Genomic DNA, 12,503 nt, shown 5'->3' on the forward strand with positions numbered 1-12,503 from the left:
GGCGGGGCTGGGGTGAGGGGAGGGGTCACGCGGATCGAGTTCCGTGGGCGCTCGCTCCGGAAAGCGCCCATTAGCGGCACAAGGCGGCTCTTAGCGGCCACTCTGCTGCACGGCGCTCCCCCAACGCCCCCCCCACCCCCCGCGCTCTCTCCCGCACGCTCCACCGCTCTCCTCCCCCTGCTGCAGTCCCCCCCCCCCCACTCACTCTCCCCGCCGTCGCTCTCTCTCCCCTCCCACTCGCCCCCCCCCCCACCAAGCACCACCAAGCACGCTCTCTCGCCTTCCCCTCTCCCTTGCCTCTCCTCCTCGTCCCCTTCACTCTCCCCGCGCTCTCCTCGCCCTCATTGTCCCCGGGCCGGGCGCGGCGATGCGGCGCGGCTGGCGCTGAGCGCCTGGGCTACTCGGCCCCTCGACGCTCTCTCCCCGTGTCCCTCCCTGACTCCGTCTCCCTCTCCGACTCCCTCCCTGTGTCCCTCCCTGTGACTCCCTCTCTGACCCCGTCTCCCTCCCCGACTCCCTGTGTCTCCCTCTCCGTCTCCCTCACTGTGTCTCTCCCTGTGACTCCCTCACTGTGTCTCCCTCCCCCCGTCTCCCTCCCTGTGTGTCCCTCCCTGTGACTCCTTCCCTGTGTCTCCCTCCCTGTCTCTACCGATCGCGGGGCTCTTCACTCCCTGACACCCTCCACGACTGTCTCCTTCCACCTCCCCTCGTCTCTCATCCCTTCCCCGTGCTCCCCACCCCACCCCCCACCGTCTTCAGCTCCACCCCGCTCTGCTCGGCACTCGCCGTCTTCTTCCTACTCGTCCTTCCCCTCCTCGACCCCTTCCTTCATCCCGCGTCTCCCTCCTGCCCGCTGCTGCGCCTCGACTCCGCCATGGGGACCTCCTGAGCAGCTCCGCACGTCCGCGCCGAGGCGGCCTCAGGTGAAGCCGAGGAGGAGGAATGTGACGACAATGATGATAATGAGGTGGAGGAGAGTGACGACGATGATGAGGAGGTGGAGGAGGGAGGCGTCGCTCTCCCGCCATCTCGGGGGTCGCGGCCATCGCGGGCAGAAGAGGGGATCTCCCCTCTCCGGGGACCCCGGGCGGCGAGGGGGTAGCGCGGGGGGGGGGAGTCCGTCTCGTGGGGGTCTCGTGGGGTCGGGGTACGGGGGGGGTCCGCGTTGTGTGTGCAGGGGGGTAACGTCAGGGTTGAGTGTCATCGCGAAGGGGTTTGTGGACGGGGCTTGGAGAGATTCGGGGGTTCAGAGCGACGAAGGGGTCTCATTTGGGGGAGCTTCTGCTCGGGGGGGGCTGGGATGGCGAGCGCGACCCCCCCCCCTCCCCGTGTCTCCACCTGCGTCTTCACCGATGCGCCTCGCAAGGCTGTGCCCCCCCCCCCGCGTGTTGTGACCCTTGTTGACACGTGTGCACCCCCCGTGTTGTGACCCTATTTGACACGTGCCCCCCCCCCGTGTTGTGACCCTTGTTGACACGTGTGCCCCCCCCCGCGTGTTGTGACCCTTGTTGACACGTGTGCCCCCCCCCCCGTGTTGTGACCCTTGTTGACACGTGTGCCCCCCCCCGCGTGTTGTGACCCTTGTTGACACGTGCCCCCCCCCCCGTGTTGTGACCCTTGTTGACACGTGTGCCCCCCCCCCGCGTGTTGTGACCCTTGTTGACACGTGTGCCCCCCCCCGCGTGTTGTGACCCTTGTTGACACGTGTGCCCCCCCCCGCGTGTTGTGACCCTTGTTGACACGTGTGCCCCCCCCCGTGTTGTGACCCTTGTTGACACGTGTGCCCCCCCCCCCGCGTGTTGTGACCCTTGTTGACACGTGTGCCCCCCCCCCGCGGGTTGTGACCCTTGTTGACACGTGTGCCCCCCCCCCGCGTGTTGTGACCCTTGTTGCCACGTGTGCCCCCCCCCGTGTTGTGACCCTTGTTGACACGTGTGCCCCCCCCCCGCGTGTTGTGACCCTTGTTGACACGTGTGCCCCCCCCCGCGTGTTGTGACCCTTGTTGACACGTGTGCCCCCCCCCCCGTGTTGTGACCCTATTTGACACGTGCCCCCCTCCCGCGTGTTGTGACCCTTGTTGACACGTGTGCCCCCCCCCCGCGTGTTGTGACCCTTGTTGACACGTGTGCCCCCCCCGCGTGTTGTGACCCTTGTTGACACGTGTGCCCCCCCCCTCTGCGTGTTGTGACCCTTGTTGACACGTGTGCCCCCCCCTCCACGTGTTGTGACCCTTGTTGACACGTGTGCCCCCCCCCCGCGTGTTGTGACCCTTGTTGACACGTGTGCCCCCCCCCTGCGTGTTGTGACCCTTGTTGACACTGTGCCCCCCCCCTCTGCGTGTTGTGACCCTTGTTGACACGTGTGCCCCCCCCCTGCGTTGTGTACCCTTGTTGACAAGTGTGCCCCCCCTGCGTTGTGACCCTTGTTGACACGTGTGCCCCCCCCCCCCACGTGTTGTGACCCTTGTTGACACGTGATATAATGAGACGTGATCATACACATACACACTGCCCATGTATTACTACACTGTGCCCGTATAGACACACACACACAGCAACAACAACAGCAGCACCACCCTTCTATCAAATCACTAATTCACAGTGAGTGCCCATGTCAGTCGAACGGCCCTTGACAGACTATTTTGGGGGCTAGTGGTGTTCGCGAGCCACCCTGTGACGGCCGGCACGGCACGCGAGGTCGTGGGTGACCAGGGCCACTCCCGCGGCCGCCTTTGTCTCCCTCGTGGCGATGTTCACACACCGCACCGGGGACCGATTTGAGTCGAGGTCACACGGGGGGGAGGGTCAGGGGACCGGCTCAGATACTCGCCCGTGTACCCACACACACAGTGCCCATATATACACAGTACCCATATATACACAGTGCCCATATACACACAGTGCCCATATACACACACAGTGCCCATATACACACAGTGCCCATATACACACACAGTGCCCATATACACACACAGTGCCCATATACACACAGTACCCATATACACACAGTGCCCATATACACACAGTGCCCATACACACACACAGTGCCCATACACACACAGTGCCCATACACACACACACAGTGCCCATACACACACACACAGTGCCCATACACACACACACAGTGCCCATACACACACACACAGTGCCCATACACACACACACAGTGCCCATATACACACAGTGCCCATATACACACACAGTGCCCATATACACACAGTACCCATATACACACAGTACCCATATACACACACACAGTACCCATGTACACACACACAGTACCCATGTACACACACACAGTGCCCATACACACACACACAGTGCCCATATACACACACAGTACCCATATACACACACAGTACCCATGTACACACACACACTACCCATATACACACACACACGCAGTGCCCATATACACACACACAGTACTCATACACACACACAGTACCCATATACACACACAGTACCCATACACACACACAGTACCCATATACACACACACAGTACCCATACACACACACAGTACCCATATACACACACACAGTACCCATATACACACACACAGTACCCATGTACACACACACACTACCCATATATATACACACACACACAGTACTCATACACACACACAGTACCCATACACACACAGTACCCATACACACACAGTGCCCATACACACACAGTGCCCATATACACACACAGTGCCCATATACACACACAGTGCCCATATACACACACACAGTGCCCATACACACACACACAGTGCCCATACACACACACACAGTGCCCATATACACACACACAGTGCCCATACACACACACAGTGCCCATACACACACAGTGCCCATATACACACACACAGTACCCATATACACACACACACAGTGCCCATACACACACACACAGTGCCCATACACACACACACAGCGCCCATACACACACACATTACCCATATATACACACAGTACCCATATACACACACACAGTACCCATATACACACACACAGTACCCATATACACACACACAGTACCCATATACACACAGTGCCCATATACACACACAGTGCCCATATACACACACAGTGCCCATACACACACAGTACCCATATATACACACAGTACCCATATACACACACACAGTGCCCATACACACACACAGTGCCCATACACACACACACAGTGCCCATACACACACACACAGTGCCCATATTCACACACAGTACCCATATACACACACACAGTGCCCATATACACACACACACGCAGTGCCCATATACACACACACAGTGCCCATATACACACCACACACAGTGCCCATACACACACACATAGTGCCCATATACACACACAGTGCCCATACACACACACGCAGTGCCCATATACACACACAGTACCCATACACACACAGTGCCCATATACACACACGCAGTGCCCATATACACACACAGTGCCCATATACACACACAGTACCCATACACACACAGTGCCCATACACACACACGCAGTGCCCATATACACACACAGTGCCCATACACACACAGTGCCCATATACACACAGTGCCCATATACACACACAGTACCCATACACACACACAGTGCCCGTACACACACAGTACCCATATACACACACAGTACCCATACACACACACAGTGCCCATACACACACAGTGCCCATATACACACAGTGCCCATACACACACACACACTGCCCATACACACACACACACAGTGCCCATATACACACACACTACCCATATACACACACATTACCCATACACACACAGTGCCCATACACACACACGCAGTGCCCATATACACACGCAGTGCCCATATACACACACAGTGCCCATACACACACAGTGCCCATATACACACAGTGCCCATATACACACACAGTACCCATACACACACACAGTGCCCATACACACACACATAGTGCCCATATACACACACAGTGCCCATACACACACACGCAGTGCCCATATACACACACAGTACCCATACACACACAGTGCCCATATACACACACACAGTACCCATACACACACACAGTGCCCATACACACAGTGCCCATATACACACAGTGCCCATACACACACACACAGTGCCCATATACACACACACACACTACCCATATACACACACATTACCCATACACACACACAGTACCCATACACACACACAGTACCCATACACACACACAGTACCCATATACACACACAGTGCCCATATACACACACAGTGCCCATATACACACAGTACTTATACACACACACAGTACTTATACACACACACAGTGCCCATACACACACACAGTGCCCATACACACACACAGTGCCCATACACACACAGTGCCCATGTACACACACAGTGCCCATACACACACACACACAGTGCCCATATACACACACACAGTGCCCATATACACACACAGTGCCCATATACACACACACAGTGCCCATATATACACACAGTGCCCATGTACACACACACAGTGCCCATGTACACACACACAGTGCCCATACACACACACACAGTGCCCATGCACACACACACAGTGCCCATGCACACACACAGTGCCCATGCACACACACACAGTGCCCATACACACACACACAGTGCCCATGTGCACACACACACAGTGCCCATGCACACACACACAGTGCCCATGCACACACACACAGTGCCCATATACACACACACAGTACCCATATACACACACACAGTGCCCATACACACACACAGTGCCCATACACACACACACAGTGCCCATACACACACACACAGTGCCCATACACACACACACAGTGCCCATACACACACACAGTACCCATATACACACACACAGTGCCCATATACACACACACAGTGCCCATACACACACAGTGCCCATATACACACACACAGTACCCATACACACACACACAGTGCCCATACACACACACACAGTGCCCATACACACACACACAGTACCCATATACACACACACAGTGCCCATATACACACACACAGTGCCCATACACACACACACACAGTGCCCATATACACACACAGTGCCCATATACACACACACAGTGCCCATATACACACACAGTGCCCATATACACACACACAGTGCCCATACACACACAGTACCCATATACACACACGCAGTGCCCATATATACACACACAGTGCCCATATACACACACAGTGCCCATACACACACACACACAGTACCCATACGCACACACAGTGCCCATATACACACACACAGTGCCCATATACACACACACAGTACCCATATACACACATACAGTGCCCATATACACACACAGTGCCCATATACACACACACAGTGCCCATATACACACACAGTGCCCATATACACACACACAGTGCCCATATACACACACAGTGCCCATATACACACACACAGTGCCCATATACACACACACAGTGCCCATACACACACACAGTGCCCATACACACACACAGTGCCCATACACACACACAGTGCCCATACACACACACAGTGCCCATACACACACACAGTGCCCATACACACACACAGTGCCCATACACACACACAGTGCCCATATATACACACACAGTGCCCATATATACACACACAGTGCCCATATACACACACACAGTGCCCATATACACACACACACAGCGCCCATACACACACACATTACCCATATATACACACAGTACCCATATACCACACACAGTACCCATATACACACACACAGTACCCATATACACACACACAGTACCCATATACACACAGTGCCCATATACACACACAGTGCCCACATACACACACAGTGCCCATACACACACAGTACCCATATATACACACAGTACCCATATACACACACACAGTGCCCATACACACACACAGTGCCCATACACACACACACAGTGCCCATACCACACACACAGTGCCCATATTCACACACAGTACCCATATAAACACACACACAGTGCCCATATACACACACACACGCAGTGCCCATATACCACACACAGTGCCCATATACACACACACACACAGTGCCCATACACACACACATAGTGCCCTATACACACACAGTGCCCATACACACCACCAGTGCCCATATACACACACAGGAACCATACACACACAGTGCCCATATACACACGCCAGTGCCCATATACACACACAGTGCCCATATACACACACAGTACCCATACACACACAGTGACCATACACACACACGCAGTGCCCATATACACACACAGTGCCCATACACACACAGTGCCCATATACACACAGTGCCCATATACACACACAGTACCCATACACCACACACAGTGCCCATACACACAGTACCCATATACACACACAGTACCCATACACACACACAGTGCCCATACAACACACAGTGCCCTATACACACAGTGCCCATACACACACACACACATGCCCATACACACACACACACAGTGCCCATATACACACAACACTACCATATACACACACATTACCCATACACACACAGTGCCCATACACACACACGCAGTGCCCATATACACACGCAGTGCCCTATACACACACAGTGCCCATACACACACAGTGCCATATACCCACACATACCATACACACACATTCCCATACACACACCAGTGCCCATATACCACACAGTGCCCATATACACACACAGTGCCCATATACACACACACAGTGCCCATACACACACACAGTGCCCATACACACACACAGTGCCCATATACACACACACAGTGCCCATACACACACCACAGTGCCATACACACACAGTGCCCATATACACACACACAGTACCCATAATCACACACAGTGCCCATACACACACACACAGTGCATACACACACACACAGCGCCCATACACACACACATTACCTATATACACACAGTACCCATATACACACACACGTACCCATATACCACAACACAGTACCCAATATACACACACACAGTACCCATATACACACAGGGCCCATATACACACACAGTGCCCATATACACACACAGTGCCCATACACACAGTACCCTATAAACACACAGTACCCAATACACACCCCAGTGCCCATACACACACACAGTGCCCATACACACACACACAGTGCCCATACACACAACACAGTGCCCATATTCACACACAGTACCCATATACACACACACAGTGCCCATATACACACCACACACGCAGTGCCATATACACACCACAGTGCCATATCACACACACACACATGCCCATACACACACACATAGTGCCCATACACACACACAGTGCCCATACACACACACGCAGTGCCCATATACACACACAGTACCCATACACAACACAGTGCCCATATACACACACGCAGTGCCCATATACACACACAGTGCCCATATACACCACAGTACCCATACACACACAGTGCCCATACACAACACACGCAGTGCCCATATACACCACAGTGCCCATACACACCAGTGCCCATATACACACAGTGCCCTATACACACACAGTACCCATACACACACACAGTCCCGTACACACACAGTACCCATATACACACACGTACCCCTACACACACACGTGCCCATACACACACAGTGCCCATATACACACAGTGCCCCATACACACACACACACTGCCCATACACACACACACCAGTGCCCATATACCACACACTACCCTATACACACACATTACCCATACCACCAGTGCCCATACCACACCACGCAGTGCCCATATACACACGCAGTGCCCATATACACACACAGTGCCCATACACACACAGTGCCATATACACACAGTGCCCATATACACACAGTACCCATACACACACACAGTGCCCATACACACACATAGTGCCCCTATACACACAGTGCCCATACACACACACGCAGTGCCATATACACACACAGTACCCATACACACACAGTGCCCATATACACACACAGTACCCATACACACACACAGTGCCCCTACACACAGTGCCCATATACACACAGTGCCCATACACACACACACAGTGCCCATATACACACACACACACTACCCATATACACACATTACCCATACACACACACAGTACCCTACACACACACAGTACCCATACACACACACAGTACCCATATACACACACATGCCCATATACACCACAGTGCCCATATACACACAGTACTTATACACACACAGTACTTATACACACACACAGTGCCCATCCACACAGTGCCCATACACACACACAGTGCCCATACACACACAGTGCCATGTACACACACAGTGCCCATACACACACACACAGTGCCCATATACACACACCGTGCCCATATACACACCAGTGCCCATATACACACACACAGTGCCCTATATACACACAGTGCCCATGTACACACACACAGTGCCCATGTACACACCCACAGTGCCCATACACCACACACAGTGCCCATGCACACACACACAGTGCCCATGCACACACACAGTGCCATGCACACACACACAGTGCCCATACACACACACACAGTGCCCATGTGCACACACACAGTGCCCATGCACACACACACAGTGCCCATGCAACACCACAGTGCCCATATACACACACACAGTACCCTATACACACACACAGTGCCCATACACACACACAGTGCCCTACCACACACAGTGCCCATACACACACCACAGTGCCCAACACACACACACAGTGCCCATACACACACACAGTACCCATATACACACACACAGTGCCCATATACACACACACAGTGCCCATACACACACAGTGCCCATATACACACACACAGTACCCATACACACACACACAGTGCCCATACACACACACACAGTGCCCATACACACACACAGTACCATATAACACACAGTGCCCATATACACACACAGTGCCCATACACACACACACACAGTGCCCATTACACACACAGTGCCCATATACACACACACAGTGCCCATATACACACACAGTGCCAATACACACACACAGTGCCCATACACACCCAGTACCCATATACACACACGCAGTGCCCTATAACACCACACAGTACCCATACGCACACACAGTGCCCATATACACACACACAGTGCCCTATCACACACACAGTACCCATATACACACATACAGTGCCCATATACACACACACAGTCCCATATACACACACAGTGCCCATATACACACACAGTGCCCATATACACACACAGTGCCCCTATACAACACAGTGCCCATATACACACACACAGTGCCCAATACACACACAGTGCCCACACACACACAGTGCCCATACACACACACAGTGCCCTACACACACACAGTGCCCATACACACACCAGTGCCCATACACACACACAGTGCCCATACACACACACAGTGCCCATACACACACACAGTGCCCATATTACACAACAGTGCCCATATATACACACACAGTGCCCATATACACACACACAGTGCCCATATACACACACACAGCGCCCATACACACACACATTACCCATATATACACACAGTACCATATACACACACACTACCCATATACACACACACATACACATACCACACAGTACCATATACACACAGTGCCCATATACACACACAGTGCCCACATACACAACAGTGCCATACACACACAGTACCCTATATACACACAGTACCCATATACACACACACAGTGCCCATACACCACACAGTGCCCATACACAACACACAGTGCCCATACACACACACAGTGCCCATATTCACACACAGTACCCATATACACACACACAGTGCCCAGATACACACACACACGCAGTGCCCATATCACACACACAGTGCCCATATACACACACACACAGTGCCCATACACACACACATGGCCCATATACACACACAGTGCCATACACACACACGCAGTGCCCATATACACACAGTACCCATACACACACAGTGCCCATATACACACACGCAGTGCCCATATACACACACAGTGCCCATATACACACACAGTACCCATACACACACAGTGCCCATACACACACACGCAGTGCCCATATACACACACATGCCCATACCACACACAGTGCCCATATACACACAGTTGCCCATATACACACACAGTACCATACACACACCAGTGCCCACACCACAGTACCCAATATACACACACAGTACACCATACACAACACAGTGCCCATACACACACAGTGCCCATAACACACAGTGCCCATACACACACACACACTGCCATCACACACACACACAGTGCCCATATACACACACACTACCCATATACACACACATTACCCATACACACACAGTGCCCATACACACACACGCAGTGCCCATATACACACGCAGTGCCCATATACACACACAGTGCCCATACACACACAGTGCCCATATACACACACAGTACCCATACACACACACAGTGCCCATACACCACCATAGTGCCCATATACACACAGTGCCATACGCACACACGCAGTGCCCATATACCACACAGTACCCCTACACACACAGTGCCCATATACACACACACAGTACCCATACACACACAGTGCCCATACACACAGTCCCATATACACACAGTGCCCATACACACACACAGTGCCCTATACACACACAACACTACACATATACACACACATTACCCATACACACACAGTACCCATACACACACACAGTACCCATACACACACACAGTACCCATATACACACACAGTGCCCATACACACACAGTGCCATCTACACACCAGTACTTATACACACACACAGTACTTATACACACACACAGTGCCCATACACACACACAGTGCCCATACACACACACAGTGCCCATACACACACAGTGCCCATGTACACACACAGTGCCCATACCCACACACACAGTGCCCATAACACACAACAGTGCCCCTATACACACACAGTGCCCATATACACACACACAGTGCCCATATTACACACAGTGCCCATGTACACCACACACAGTGCCCATGTACACACACACAGTGCCCATACACACACACACAGTGCCCATGCACACCACACATGCCCATGCACACACACACAGTGCCCATGCACACCACACAGTGCCCCTACACACACACAGTGCCCTGTGCACACCACACCAGTGCCCATGCACACACACAGTGCCCAAGCACACACACACAGTGCCATATACACACACACAGTACCATATACACACACACAGTGCCCTACAACACACCAGTGCCCATACACACACACACAGTGCCCATACACACACACAGTGCCCATACACACACACACAGTACCCATATACACACACACAGTGCCCATATACACCACACAGTGCCCATACACACAACAGTGCCCATATACACACACAGTACCCATACACACACACACAGTGCCCATACACACACACACAGTGCCCATACACACACACACAGTACCCTATACACACCAGTGCCATATACACACACACAGTGCCCATACCCACACACACACAGTGCACCATATACACACACAGTGCCTATACACAC

The 12,503-nt window shown here is 52.8% G+C and overlaps 1 protein-coding gene across 2 annotated transcripts in view; it reads left to right on the plus strand.

Moving 5' to 3' along the window:
• The first annotated feature begins 246 nt into the window (after positions 1-246).
• LOC133349936 (protein sprouty homolog 4-like) overlaps positions 247-12,503 on the plus strand; it is a 45,576-nt gene continuing 33,319 nt past the window's right edge. For both annotated transcript variants that reach the window (XM_061563822.1, XM_061563821.1), the window contains exon 1: positions 247-923. The gene's annotated coding sequence lies outside the window, so the exon portion shown is untranslated. The remainder of the gene's footprint in view (positions 924-12,503) is intronic.

The sequence above is a fragment of the Lethenteron reissneri genome, chromosome 32, assembly GCF_015708825.2.
Source record: "Lethenteron reissneri isolate LAM-NWPU_2019-01 chromosome 32, ASM1570882v1, whole genome shotgun sequence".
Taxonomy (NCBI): Eukaryota; Metazoa; Chordata; class Hyperoartia; order Petromyzontiformes; family Petromyzontidae; genus Lethenteron; species Lethenteron reissneri.